This window comes from Pinus tabuliformis, chromosome 9, assembly GCF_031772625.1.
Source record: "Pinus tabuliformis cultivar Carrire ecotype Pingquan chromosome 9, CPIR1, whole genome shotgun sequence".
Classification (NCBI taxonomy): Eukaryota; Viridiplantae; Streptophyta; class Pinopsida; order Pinales; family Pinaceae; genus Pinus; species Pinus tabuliformis.
Window position 1 is genome coordinate 1,638,533,824 of NC_142307.1, and position 15,798 is coordinate 1,638,549,621.

Here is a 15,798-nt window from a genome sequence, read left to right on the forward strand (position 1 = left end):
ATGTCCGAGACAGTTTGCTAAGTGGATGCTCATGGAATCTTCTAGAAACTTCTCTTATGACACTTGCCTCTCTGAATTCACCCAGGGATGAGTAAGAGATCCAAGAAATCTCCAAGTGGAACCAAAAGCAACAAGTGGAATGACACTAATCAAAAACTCAGAGAAGATTCACACCCTTGCATACATCTATAAATGGATCCCTCATCTGAGAGATTTAGAGGCTGAAATTTTGTAATTTGTAAGGAAGTGTTGATAGTTTGTATCTGAGAAAGAGCATTGTATTGTTAGGTGATCTTGCTTTTCATGAGGTGAAGAGGGCTTTGATGCTGGGAGGATGATGCTGGATCAGACAACTAGGTTGTAATTCTCCCTTCTATTTTAATAAAGTTCTTTGAATATTGTTATTTGTGAATGCCATTGTATCTTCATTGCATTCCTGATTCTACAATGCTTATGATATAATAGATCAAGATGCTTTGATGGTGCTTTATTACTGTGTTTCTATAGGTACTCTCCAAGCGGGATAAGTATGGAGAGGAGTTGCAAGCTCTGTCAAGGGGGAGAGAGATCAAGCAAGGAGTTAAGCGGAAGATCCAGGTCGGTTCCTTTGCCTCTCTCTTATCTATCATATATAAAGGAATCGCAAATTGCTTTAAACTATTTGTTTCTAGGGTAGCTACCAATCCTAAAGGGCTAGTCGATCGAAAAGACACTAGTTTTCCCAGAAACAGTCGATATTAGAGGTCGTCGCACAATTTATGAGGCGAAGGTAGTTTTTAGGACGGGTCACCCAACCTATTCCAAAGCTTGACACGTAGTCCTGAAGGGGTTGGGGAAAACCACTTTATCGGGTGGGTAATGTTCGGCCATCGGGCGTGACCGATATGGCCATGGACCATTGGATTAGGCGGATGTTGATGGGACGAAAATCAGGCAAGGGAAACGCTCAGGTGATAAAAGCTTAGGCTTAAGGGGGGCGCAGGCTTAAACTTTAGTGGTATGGGCTTATTTAAGGTTTAATGATAGGTTTAAAACAATCGAGCGAGGCTTAATGAAGGTTTAATTGAGCTTTGGGTAAAGGTTGGGTATCGGGTGAGCCCGATATAACTGTGCATTATCGGATTTGAGCGCAGATGATCGGACGGTGGTCGGGTGATGAAATAGCATCGTGGAAATGTACGGAGGCTTAGGGGGGACCCGATGCTTTAATCACAAGTTATTTGTGATTATTTATGGTTAAGGAGGGGATTTATTCATTTGTCGGGATAAGGGGAAAATGCATAGTTTTTATTAAAAATAAGGGTTGGCAGTATTTACATAAGGATTTAACTAATATGGAGGAAAAAGGTTTTATCAAAGATTTACAAAATAAAGTTAATAATTAATATGAAATGTGGTGTAGTGGGTATATCCTTAAGTAAAAAAGTAAAATGTATGCATTCTGTGCACTTCACTTTATACTTAAGATAAAAGGTTTTTTGTGGGTTTTTGAGCGAAAAGGGATTTAACGCGGGGGGTTTCAATTTTCGTAAGAGAATGGAGTTTATCCTTGGGAAAAGGGGTTTTATTGGGGTAATGAGGGGGGAGTAGATTTAATGAAGCGGATTCTAGCACTTGTGTCCATAAGTCATTAAGCCGAGGGTCCGGTCCCAGCAAAAGTCAGAGAAATGCTCTGAGCCTCTTTGACTTGAAGGATTTAAAGTACTAGAACATACTTGTGGATAGGAAATTGGTAAGTAAAGGGGAAAATCAATAAGGGGGAGTTGTATATTAATGAGATCTTGTTGTATATGTCCATTAATGGGGTACATATTTCCTAGTCTTTCTGCCCATTAATGAGGTCTAGTTGTACATGTCTGTTAATAGGTCCCGCTGTCGTTAGATTTAAACAAGTATATAATCTAGGAGTTGTCTAACAAGGCAGAGGAATTGCCTGGACGGCCAAAAGTAGCTGGAATCCGGGGAAAAAAATTTCAAAAAACTTGTAGAGGGAATGTTTGAATCGTGTTTTTGATGGTGGACATGGATTCAGCACCATCAAAGACATCTAGAACACCTAAAATTTTTAAGTTTAACAACAATAACTTGGATTTACAAAAACCCTTTCTGAATTTTCTCTAAATATGACCTGCATTTCCATAACTTTCCTGACAATTCCTCGGCCTCCTATAATCTAGGATGGACATATGAAGCCAAAAGTGGGCATATACAACCAAACGGCATTAATGGATCTATGGTCCCTGAAATATTGGTTGCCGTTGAGTGAATTCATGTCCACCTGTCAAATACGCATTTGGACGAATAAAGCCTGCAACAGCCCGTCAAATTCCATGCCTGAAAACAGTGGAGGATGTACAGACGCCATGTGATCCTGCAGTGTGATACGGAAAATTGATTCTTGAGGTGATATTGGCAGACACTACACACATCATAGGTTTCCTCGGTATTCCATGGAGCTTGCTTTCACCAATAGGATATTAAATAAGACGAGGAGAAAGTGTCTGACAAACTCTTGTAATACATGGAGCTTGAATTCAAGTAATATGACATTGAATAAGACAGAGAGCTGGCGCGAGGGAAGTGGTTTACCCAGCCTGCACACGTCGCTGTTAAGATCAAGCAAAATATCTGTGTAGCATATCATATTTCTGTTCAATTGGGTTCCAAAACGGTTTCGAGCGGTCAGATCTTCAAACAATTCCTCAGCTAAAGGGGAAAAGATATGTCAGAGAAGGATTTAATTGAAATCTAAATACATGACCTCAAATCGAAGGAACATAAGGCTGCTGCTTCAAGAAGTTGTTCGAACCACGCAGTGGACATACTCAATTTTCTGGCAGTTTTCTCCCAGCAAAGGGTTTGTTTACCGTTCATTCTTTCTTGTTCAGTACTTCATTAAATATTTTCATTAAACATGTTACTGCTTGCCAGTGAAATATTATCTTTGTTATTTGGTATCCAGTTCGCTGGTGTGGAAAGAAGGATTTTACAATGGTGACGTAGAGAAAAGAGAACTGTTTCATTGCTTAAAGTCCGAAGAAGAAATCAACCAGCCCTCCTGCAAGCAGTCCGCTCCATTATCTCCGGAATATCTTACAGACACTGACTGGTTCTATCTTGTCTCCATTGTTATTTGAGTTTGCACCGGCCAATCGGTACTCAAATCTAAAAGCATTTTCTTGGTTGAAATTCTTGGTGAAAATAAGGGATAGATAGTGGTTTTCTAATTGAAATTCTTTGTGGGGAAAAGGGATAGATGGTGGTTCAGTGTTCACTATGAGTTATAGATTTATTTCAAAGCCAAATCCAGTCAATAATGATGATCAGAGTAATTAATTTTAAATTTGATCTGTCTAAAATTTTTGTAAAACTAAATATTTAAAATGAAATTATTGTTTATTTTTAAAATTGTTGTTTTGTTTTTAAAAATGTAAATATTTATTTTAAATTTATTTTAAACTAAATATTTAAAATGAAATTATTGTTTATTTTTAAAATTGTTGTTTTGTTTTTAAAAATGTAAATATTTATTTTAAATTTATTTTTTTTACTGGATTTAAGGTAAAACTAGATATTTAAAACGAAATTATTGTTTATTTTTAAAATTATTGTTTTGTTTTTAAAAATGTAAATATTTATTTTAAATTTATGTTTTTTCACTGGATTTAAGGTAAAACTAGATATTTAAAATGAAATTATTGTTTGTTTTTAAAATTGTTGTTTTGCTTTTAAAAATGTAAATATTTGTTTTAAATTTATTTTTTTCACTAGTTTTAAGGGAATGTTATAACATCTGCTTTTAATGGTAAAAGTGAGTGAATTATTTGTATTGATTATTGTGGGGATAAGAGCTCTATTTTAGAAATATATATATATATATATATATATATTTATTTATCATTTTAAAATATTTAGATACCAATTTTAAATAAAATATTTGAATATCTATTTTATTAATTTATTTAAAGAAATAGAAATGTAAAAAAAAAATATGTTAATGTTGATTTAAATAAAATATTTTAATATTTATTTTAAATATAATTATTTTATAAGAAAGTTGTAATTTATTCAATTTTTAATATGGAACTATTCCATGAATATATGTTTTTTTATCTCCCTTAATTTATTAATAACAAAAAAATAATATAAACAATTTTAATCATTATATTGGATAAAACATTTCAATACTAATTATGTATATATTATATAAAACAATTGAAAATAAAATAGAAATTTTATGATTAAAATATGGCCAGATGAAATGTGTAATTCCATATATATAAAATATATTAGATACCAAAATATATTAGGTATCAAAGAAATCAAATTTCTCACAAAAAAAAAATTTTAAAAAAAATTGTTTTTTTTTTTTTTTTTAAATACTTGATAAGTTTGAAATTAAAAAAAAAACCTATAATTACTCAATATTTAAACCTTTAATTGTAATTTAAAATATCTAAATTTTCAAATTATCAAGAATTACCTCTGTTTAAGCTACACAACTTTTTCTTTTTATATGATAGGATGTGTTTTTGTGTAATACACCTTAAATCCCTTACTACATAAAACCCTTTAAAATTCAATGAAGATTAAAATTTTTTAACCAATACCATTATAGAATTTTGTGATATGTGATCTTGTAATTTTACAAACAACTCTGATAAATATAAATAAAATATGTTATATTCCACACTATAATTCTGGATTTTAATGAACTTTGATGAAGCTAATTGTGACCTGAGTGATTTTTTTACGGAAGAAAACCTACACTATAACACTTTCTGGATTTCAATCTACTTTGATGAAGCTAATTGTAAAGTTGTAAACAATGATGGAACATCAACATGGATGATTTCGTTAGGAAAAAATTACACAACATGGATGATTTCGTCATGGAAAAATGACGGATAATACTTTCAGGATTTCAACGAACTTTGATGAAGCTAAATGTAAAGTTGTAAACAATGACAAAACATCAACATGAGTGAGTTTGTTATGGAAAAACTAATGTTTCCTGCAATGTAACTTGTTATCCTCCGTACAACCCTTGTTTGATCTGTGAAACAAACGAATGTCAGTATCTTTAGAAAGCTTATATTTCTTAAACATTCGATGTATCTGCAGTTTACCAGGTCAGGCACTGGCAAACGGGTGTCCGATATGGCTTTGCAGAGCCAACGAGGTTGAAGCGAGAGTTTTCTCTCGAGCCCTTCTTGCTAAGGTTGGTCCTTTCAAATCGCATGGCCTAGTTAAGGTTCTCTAGTTTACCAGTAACATTAGAGATTTGACAGGATTCATACAATTCACTGGATTTTCTGTGTGTTTTCAACAATACTGATTTAACTGGTCGTTGGCATTGGGATCAATACTATTAGTATTCATCAGAGCGCTAGCATTCAGGTAAACTTTCTTCTAGAAAAGAACGGACCAAAGTCTTAGATTTCAATATAAAAAAAAACTTGAGTGATCAAATGCAGTCTTAATGGTTTATCCACTTTGTTTCTTATTATTACAGACTGTAGCATGCATTCCCCTCATGGATGCAGTGTTGGAGCTGGGTGTGACAAAGCTGGTAATTGTTGCCTTTTTAAGTCATTTTTATAGTTATTTTGTTTTATAATTAATATTTAAGTTATTTTGTTTTATAATTCATATTTAGATTTAGTAATAGCATAGATTTATTTTAATTTTAAATATACTAAGTGTCAGAAGCATCAAATCTCTAAAACTACAACCTTTTTTTAGACATTAAATCTCTAAAATTATAGATCTCATTTCTAGTGAAAAACTTGAAGAAAAATTTGCACCTCTATATTTGATTTCTCTTAACTCTTATTAAATCTAAAATTAAAATAGATATATGTTAATTTTGAGCAAACCACTAATAAAATATTTTAACAATAAGATTTTTTTTTATTTTCAAATATATATGTATATATATAAAACTTTGAAATCTGAAATATATATATAGTCTTGTTAACAAGTTTTTTCTAATTCAAAGTATGAAGGAGGCCATATATAGAGAGATATTTTATTCCATGAGCAAGTTTTTTGTAATTCAAAATATGAGAGAGGTTTGTAATTCCTTTAATGTTTAATATGGAGTTGACATGCAACATTTTTAAAAATATTAATAACAAATCAATTGATATAAAATGATGTTATTTAATATAGATATTTAAATATTTTATTTATGAATGACACTCATTTGTTATTATTAATATATTTTTGTTTTTAATTATTACATCTCAATTGAACATAAAACCAATTTAGATCCATCTTAACTATGGATTTATCAAGTCTAGAGAAATCAAATCTATTTTAACTTTAAAAAAAAAAAAATTTGCATCCTAAAAAATTTAATCCCACATGAAACTTGATAAATCAGAAATTATTTTAATTATTAATTATAATTATAATAAAATTATATTTTTAGTTTATAGTTTGGCAGACATTGCAAAATTCAATATTGTAACACTCAACTCTATCCAGAGGAATATTTTGGTCATTATTAAGGTATTCTAAACCTTTCCTATTATTTTGATCACAAAGCACGTTTGAGCTAAATGATAATAGGAATAATCATAACACATTAAATTACAATATTTTACGATGTTTCTTTCCCACGGTGGCAAGTAAAGACTATTAAAACTACTTGAGAATACTTTATAATCTTTGGCTTTATAATCTTGTGTGATCGTTTTCTTGGTTAATTATTTCTGGAGCAAAAGAATTTAGGTGAAAGTTCAGAAAACATGAGGACATCAGTATTTCCCACTCTTCCTTCAGAATGCCTATAAAATGTATTTGTGTACAGAGGTCGTTGGTTTCCAATCCTGAAAACCAAGCCGTAGAGAATTCATGCCTTCAACATATGCTCAAACTAGGAGAATTGAATCGATTGAGAAAACTTATCAAACAAAATATGCCGTATGTCCTCTCCGCTCTTTGTCGTCCCAAAAACCCGATACGACACTGTACAACTAGGGTTTATAACGGGCTGAACCCCTAATCCCTTCAATATGCTAGTATTGTCAAGTTCTTTGTCATTACAGCAGATTCTGACGGTGTTCTTATAATCAATAAGTGCATAGAGTTGACCTCAATCAATCATTGAAATTCATCTTCAAGCAGCTTCGGTGCCTTTCCTGGAGGGGCATACTGACGAACAACAGCACGAAATTATGATGTGCTTGTTTTGATCACGGTAGTAGGGTTTTTTTATATGAATCACTCTCACCTCTCTAGCTGTAGATTTTTAGAATTGCAGGCCCGTGCTCCATGGGATCAATTCACAACAGCACGAAATTATGATGCCCATGTTCTGCTGCAATAACTGCACAACAACGCGAAATTCTGATCCGCTTATTTTAACCACGGTAGTAGGGTTTGGCATATGGGCCACTGTCACTGGTTGCCGATCTGATGTGTGTTGGGATAATGTTTAATTATGTTATGTAATTGTTGACAAATAAGTCAGCAGACTTGGTAGCAGATTATTAAGGGATCGTTGGTAGTGTCACCATATTGGTTAGTGAGTTGATTGACAATACTATTAGTAATAAGTTTATAACAATATAGTTAATGGTTGGATTTAATATGAGAGTTATATGAAGTTTGAGTTACTATTGAGTGTGTTTTATTTGTTCATTGTTTTTGTTATACGTTTTTTTCTTCATAATTATCTTGGTTTATCCGTGGCTTAAATAAGCCATTTCATATTAGGCAAGGGGTATAAAGCAGGTAAAATTGTTTTGGGTTAAAGTTTGATTGTTGGAATTTTGCCAAAGTTAATCATATTGAATTCTAATGAGATGTCATTCCAGAATTTGATGGGAATGATTATGATTATTGGTGATTATTGGTGCATTAATATGCTGACCCTTTTTATTGGAAAAGATTTGTGGGAAATTGTTGAATCAGGTTATGAAGAGTGAGCTGATTGGAATGCCCTTACACCCAATGAAAAACCAGCAAGAAAAGAAGCAAAGAAGAAGAATGCTCAAGCTTTGTTTCACATTCAAATAGCTCTTGATGAGACCTTATTTCCAAGAATCTCAAGAGAAACAACTACGAAATATGCATCACAGACTCTACAAGAAGCTTACCAAGGTAGTGATTCAGTTAAGGTGGTCAAGCTTCACACATTGAAGTGAGAGTTCAAGAATTTGAGGATGCAAGAAGCTGATGGTATTAGTGACTTGTGTGAGAGTAAGATGTGGTCAATAAAATGGCTACACTTGGAGAAACTGTAAGTAATGAAGTTTTAATTAAAAATGTATTGAGATCTTTAGCACCTAGATGGAATCATGTTGCCATAATCATAGAAGAAAGCAAGGATTTGACAAAACTTGATCAATTGGTTGGATCCTTGATGTCTGATGAAGAAAGATTGAAGGAAACTTTTGAAGGAGTAGAGAAATCTTTTTCCTCTAAATTACAAATTACAAAGAATGAAGATGCAAGTAGCAGTGCCAAAAGAAATCAAGGCCAAGGTAAATGGAAAAGCCAAAAATATTCAAGAGGTAGAGGAAGAGGTGGCTCAAGAGAAAGAGGTAGAGGTGGATTTGATAAGAGAAATGTTCAATTTCACTATTGTAACAGGTATGGCCACTTTGAATGAGAATGCAGATTGAAAGAAGGTAAAAATGCTAACTATGCTCAAGAAAGTAATGAGTATCCTCTAGATCACTTATTTTTATATTATGCCAAAGGTGAAAATACTAGTAAAGATGTTTGGTACCTAGATTCTAGATGCTCTAACCATATGACACGGAATGAGAAGTTGTTTTCAGAAAAGGATGGAAGTTTCAAATCCAAGATCCAACTTGGTGATGATAAACCATTGGAGGTTGTTGCCAAAGGAGCTATGGAGTTCCAAACAAAAAAAGGTATAAAGAGTATTCATGACATTTATTATACTCCACAATTGAAGCATAATTTGTTGAGTGTTGCCAGCTATGCGAGAAAAAATATAAAGTAGTATTTGAAAATAAGACATGTACTATCTATGATAAGAATAAGGGAAATATGGTGATCATTATTGTACATATGACAAGAAATATGATGTTTCCCTTGAGGTTTGATGAACATAACAGCAACCTTGGAAATATAGCTTATGAGGATTCAAGTTGGTTATGGCATCTTAGGTATGGGCATTTAAATTTTCACAGTTTGAAGTTTCTAACCTCGCATGCATTAGTTTTTTGTTTGCCCAAGGTAGAGGAGCATAAGGAGGTTTGTGAAGAATGTGCTAAAGGCAAGCATGCAAGGGAAAAGTTTCCAAAAGGCAGTGCATGGAGGGCTCATCACCCACTTCAACATGTTCATTCAGACATATGTGGTCCTATGCAGATTATGATTTTAGGTATGTTATGAAACCAACTCACAAAAAGATAGAAAAGATATATCAACAGCTTAAAAATCAGCCTCTTCAAGGGGGAAACCTCCTTTACATTACACAAATGAACAATTCTTGGATGATACAAATGACAATACCTCATTTCTATATATAGGAGTCTAAGTGGTCCCAATATAATCAAAGCCTACATAACAATAATATGTAGGGGCAGAACAATAACAATAGTGGGTTTCTATGGGGCACAATAATAACATGGGAACTACATGGGCACAACAATATAATAAGGGGGTTGTACTAATAACAATAAGGGGCTACACTAGTAGTATAGGGACATAACATTCCCCTCTCCTTCAAAACATGTTTTCATCAATGCTTTAGTAGTTCTAGATGCTTCTATAAAAAATTCTCGACCTCCCATGTGGAATCTTCAGCGGGTAAGTTCTTCCACTTGATGAGATACTCTGAAATTGATCGATTTCATAGTTGTCAAGTTCTTGTTTCTGTTACTGTTTTAGGTTCCAATATGACTTCTCTTTCCTCGTCAAGTTCCGATAATATTGTTTGAACTAGGAGCTTGTCACCTATAACCTTCTTTAAACATGAAACATGGAAAACTTGGGGAACTCGGGAAGATGCACGAAGCTCAAATTTGTATGTCATAGTACCAATCTTTTGCAACACTTTGTAAGGACCATAGTACTTTGATGATAATTTATTGTCCTTCTTATCTTTCTTGAGGGATATTTGTTTGTATGGTTGTAGTCGTAAAAATACCCAGTCGCCTATATCAAAACTTCTTTCATTGCGATGTTGATCTGCCTGTGGCTTCATTTGATTATGCGAGAAAGTGAGGTTATCCTTTTTCTTTTTGATATGTCCTTCTATCTTGAAGGTTTGAGGAGTGGTAATTCATGCCAATGCATTACAAGATATGGTCAGATTTATTTCTTCTTTCTCTGGGGTTGGTTCCTGGTGTATATCCTCTTCTTTTAATGTTTCTTGATCATTGTATTCCTCCTCTTCACAATCAATGTAAAATAATTTCTTCTCAGCACACTTATGACCTTTAGTGTATTTTCTATCACAACTGTAACAAAGGTCGTTTTCTCCTTTTACTTCCAATTGTTGTGGTGTCAACCTTGTAGGTTGTGGAAGGCTAGGAGCAACAACACTTCCATCTTTATAATTGTGAGTGGTAGGATTTCTTATTGCCATAATTTTGCTTTCAATTTTTCTTGCCAACCTGAATGCTTTCTCCAATGGATCAGGGTCCCATAGATGAACCTCATGTTGAATGTTATCCTTTAAAGTACCTATGAATACATCAATCCTATGCTTCTCTCGAATATCATTTACCCTTATATTCAACTTTTGAAAGTCCTCAATGTGCTCTGCCATTGAACCCTTTTGTTTTAAATTTATCAATTGGATAAAGAAGGTGTTTCTGTTTGTATCCTCATAATGTGCTATCATTTCCTTTGTGAAAATTGACCAGGTGACAAGTGGTATGTGAGAACAAAGCCCTTTATACCATAAAAATTGATTTGGTTCTAAATATAAATATGTAATATGTACCTTTTGTAATAGTTGCACATCATATAGATCAAAATATTTCTCCATCTATAGTATCCATGTTATGGGAACCCTGCCATCAAACTTCCTCGTATCAATATTTTCTTCCATGGCACATATAAAACTATTTATCTTGGCTTCGATTGCATTCTTAAAATCATCCATCCAATTTTGCTTACTAGGTGTTTCTATTTTCTTGATTCGAGTCATTGTTTTTCTTTCTTTTAGGAGCTTGATATTTAAATGACAGTAACTTTGTACTTTCGAATCTTCAAGTTCTGAAATTTTGTCCCGTGGGAGCCCTCTGAGTCCTATTTCTAACCCCATCAATTATCATATTTCATCACTTTTATTGATGATTACTCACGAAATTATTGGGTATATTTTCTAAAGGCCAAAAGTGAAGTCCTTGATACATTCAAGAAGTTCAAAGCCCTCGTATAAAATGAGAAAGGGTGCAAGATCAAATGTTTGCAAACTAAGAGGAGAATTTTGCTTAAAAGATTTCTAGAGTTATTGTGATATGAATGGCATCAAGAAGCAACATACTACCACATACACACCCCAACAGAATGGCAAAGCTAAAAGGAAGAATCATATTGTTGTTTAAATGGCAAGGTGCATGTTACAAACTAAGGGATTAAGAAATTCTTATTGAGGAGACGCAGTTGCTACAACAATGTACATGCTCAACCATAGCCCCACTAGTGCACTCAAAAATATGACTCCTTATGAAGCTTGGTATGGAGAAAGGCCTAATGTTAATCATTTCAAATTTTTCGGTTGTTTGGCTTATGTGCATGTACTTGATCATAATAGAAAAAAGTTAGATGCAAAGAGTGAGTTATGTATTTTTATTGGGCGTAGTGAGACAAGAAAGACTTATAGATTGTATAATCCTCTCACTAACAAGCTTATTGTCCCAAGAGATGTAATTTTTTATGAAGGAGGATTTTATGGTCATCAAAAAGGCCAAGTTTAGAAGACAAAATCTATTTTGAATGATGATATGATTGTTGATATTGATCATGAGTAGCCAACTAATGCTTCTGCATCTGGTGGTTTAACTCCACCAAGGATCCCTTCATCAATTTCTTCAGTATCAAGTTCAAGTCCATCTTCTTCTCCAAGTTTTACAAGGAATGTAATAATATTTAGTGATATCTATCAGAAGAGTGCAAATCAAGCACATGAAGAAAACCCAATAGGTGATATAGTCAATTTCACTTTATTAGCCAAGCCTGATTTTGAACCATCATGTTTTGAAGATGCATGTACTAATGAGGTTTGGGTGCAATCCATGCAAGAAGATATGGATTCCATTCACAAAAATAACACTTGGGAGTTGACAAAGCTTCCATATGACAAGAAATATATTGGCACTAAATGGGTCTACAAGACTAAATTTAAAAGTGATGGGAGTGTTGAAAGATACAAGGAAATATTAGTTGCTAAATGATTCACATAGAAGTATGGATGTGATTATGAATAGACATTTTCACCAATAGAAAGATAGGATACCATTAGAATTTTGATTTTGTTAGCACCTCAAGAAAAGGTGGAGCATACATCATATGGATGTGAAAAGTGCCTTCTTGAATGGGTACTTAGAAGAGGAAGTATATGTGGAGTAGCCACAAGGTTTTGAAGTGGAAGGAAAAGAGAATAATGTCTACAAGTTGAAGAAGGATTTATATGGTCTTAAGCAAGCACCAAGAGTGTGGTATGGTAGGATTGATGGATACTTTCAGGAAAATGGCTTCCAGAGAAGTAATAGTGATCCTACCCTTTAGTACAAACAACAAGGTATTGATATTCTAATCATAAGTTTGTATGTTGATGATATATTGTATATGGGTAGTAATTCTAAGATGAATGATAAATTCAAAGTTGCTATGATGAATGAATTTGAGATAAAAGATCTAGGCCTCATGAAATATTTTCTAGGAATGGAGGTTTATAAAAGTAAGGATGAGATTTTCATTTGTCAGACAAAGTATGAATAGGATATGCTAAAGAAATTTGATATGCTTGATTGTAATCCATCCTCTACTCCAAGTGCTCCTGAAATTATGTTATGTAGAGATGATGGTGTTGATTTAGTTGATGAGACAACTTACAGAAGTATTGTGGGGAGCTTGACATTTCTAACCCACACAAGATCCGACATTACATATTCAGTTTCACTTGTTTCAAGGTATATGACAAATCCATCTGAAATACATATGAAGGCAGCCAAGAGGATTTTAAGGTATGTGAAAGGCACTCTAAATTTTGATATTCATTACTACTCTTCTAAAAAGCTCAATCTTATTGGATTTAGTGATTCAGATTGGGGAGGTAGTATTAATGACTGTAAGTCCACATCTGGAAATTATTTCTCTTTTGGTTCTTGTTTGATTACCTGGAGCTCAAAAAAATAAAGCATTATTTCCCTCTCATCCACAGAAGTGGACTGTGTTGCAATTACCTTAGCAAGTACATAAGCTCTTTGGTTGGGAAACATTTTGGAAGAAATTGGAGAAAAGAAAATTAAACCGACAGTGATTTATTATGATAATTTAAGTGTCGTCAAGTTAGCAAAGAATTTGGTTCATCACAGCAAGAAAAAGAATTTTGACAAGAAATGTCACTTCGTTCGTGATTTGGTGCAAAAGAAGGATATTGAATTAAAGCACATAAATACTCTAGATCAACTATTGGATATTTTCACCAAAGCAGTAGAAAAAAACTCATTTTTTGGCACTACGAGATAAGATAGTAAACCCTCATTAAGCATTAATGGGGAGTGTTGGGGATAATGCTTAATCACGTCATGTAATTGCTCACAAATAACTCAATACATTTTGTGTTCTCTCTGCAAAATTAGGGCAATAGATTATTAGGGCAGTCATTGGTAGTGTGAGTAGATTTGTTAGTTAGTTGATTGATAATACTATTAGTAATAAGTTTATTATATAACAATGTAGTTAATGGTTTGATTTAATATGAGATTTACAGGAGGTTTGAGGTAAGGCAGTGAATGTGTTTTATTTGTTCATTGTTTTTTTTATATGTTTTTTTCTTCATAATTATCTTGGCTTATCAACTAGCTTGAAGAATCCATTTCACATTCTACAATGAGATGAGAACTATGACCAGAGGACATGATAAATTCTTCCAAATTTTTCATACCTTCAAGTCTCAATAGACTGGACCTAAATTGAACATACCTTCATTAATCGAGGAATGTTTTACATAGACATGGATAATAATCATAACTTCATGAATACACTAAACATATACCCTAAAAAATATAAAATTTACTATATCGACTCAAGATATCACACAGTTTCCCATAAAAAAGAAAAAAAGAAAAGAAATACTTCACACAAAAGGCCAACTGTAATGACACTGATTTTGTTTATTATTTGTTTTTTTTTAAATAGTTAAAAGGTTAATACTATCCATGACTTAGTAAATGTAAATTTTGTTTAGAAAAGTTATATGTGAAAATAGTTCGGAAATATTTATAAAATTATGTATATGGTATGTTTCATTATACTTAAAATAAAAGAAAATGATAATAATGAATACTGAAGGCCAGGAAATGGACCAAGGCCATTGGGGAAGAGTTGAAGTCTCTTGGAGCCAAGAAAAGGAAACAATATGAGTTATCTTATATAAAAAAAAAAAAAATGAAATGTAACTAAAAAATGAGTTATCTAAAAAAAAGTTGAAATGTAACTTAAAAAAAAGGGGGCTGGAGATCGATCGGAGAAAAATATTGTTAACCCATAGGCTTGGAAAAAAGTTTACTACAAGAGGCAAGTGCAGTAACGACCTAAGACCACGGGAGACAAGACTGGTAAAGCCCTTGAGCAAGGCAGAATATATGCAAAGGAGAACTGGAAATCTCTTGTCCACAAGAAAACTATGAAAAAATGGCCGAAGAGACGATGGCTCGGAGGTAGCTAGTTTTCCCAACTAGCTAATGGTCGCGAAGGCTGAGAAGGCTTTGGTATTGTTTTGAATATATCCAAAGATAAGTGTCTCTTATCTATCATATTGACTGGTAAATGAAGGTTATAGTTTCCTGTAGAGTAAAACATGCATGGTATGTGTGCACTATCAAGAATGCAGATTGTAGGTGCAAGGATTCTAAGATGGAAGAAAGGTGTTGTTGTGTTTAATATGGTAAAAGATAAAAGACGAAAAGTATTCTTTCTTTCTTGATAAATATGATAATTTATCTAAATATCTTTGTAGGAAGACGAAAAGAAGAAAGCACCATGCACTAGAAAGACGGAGTTATTAATTTTAGTTCTTAATTATAATAAAAATTAATAGTTGTGCAGAAAGAAAATATTACACTATTGTTATTTAAACGGGTAACTAACTATGGACAAGTTAAATACAATGCAAGTGTTGTAAGCAATGTTATATGGCAGAGGGTATGTCGTTTCCTTAAAAAGGGTTAGGGCCGATAGACACGTAACTATACTGGTCAGCCTAGCTCAGTTCCAAATGTTAGGAATGTTAGGAATGCAAGTAAATGTCGAAAGAGAAACACCCTGGTAAAACAAAAAACGAATATTTATCATAAAAAAACCTTGAGATTTAGGAACACGCTTTGTACCTTGGTAATAGAAAAACGAATATTTATCTTAAAACAACCTAAAGGGTATTAGAAGAAAGATTTTATTTCCATGAAGAATTTGGTAGAAATATACTTATTTTCTTAAAGTAAATTTATGCTTGAAAGTAAAAAAATGCCACACAAAACATACCACTCTAACAAAGAAGTATGTTACTAAGAAAATTTTGTTCCACTTGTCAAATCTATCTATCTAAATTTTCTTGATAACATACTTTTCTGTGGTATG

General features: G+C 32.9%; 1 pseudogene; it reads left to right on the plus strand.

Annotated features, from left to right (window-relative positions):
* The first annotated feature begins 2,756 nt into the window (after nt 1-2,756).
* Nucleotides 2,757-15,798, plus strand: part of LOC149155123 (uncharacterized) — a 113,701-nt pseudogene continuing 100,659 nt past the window's right edge.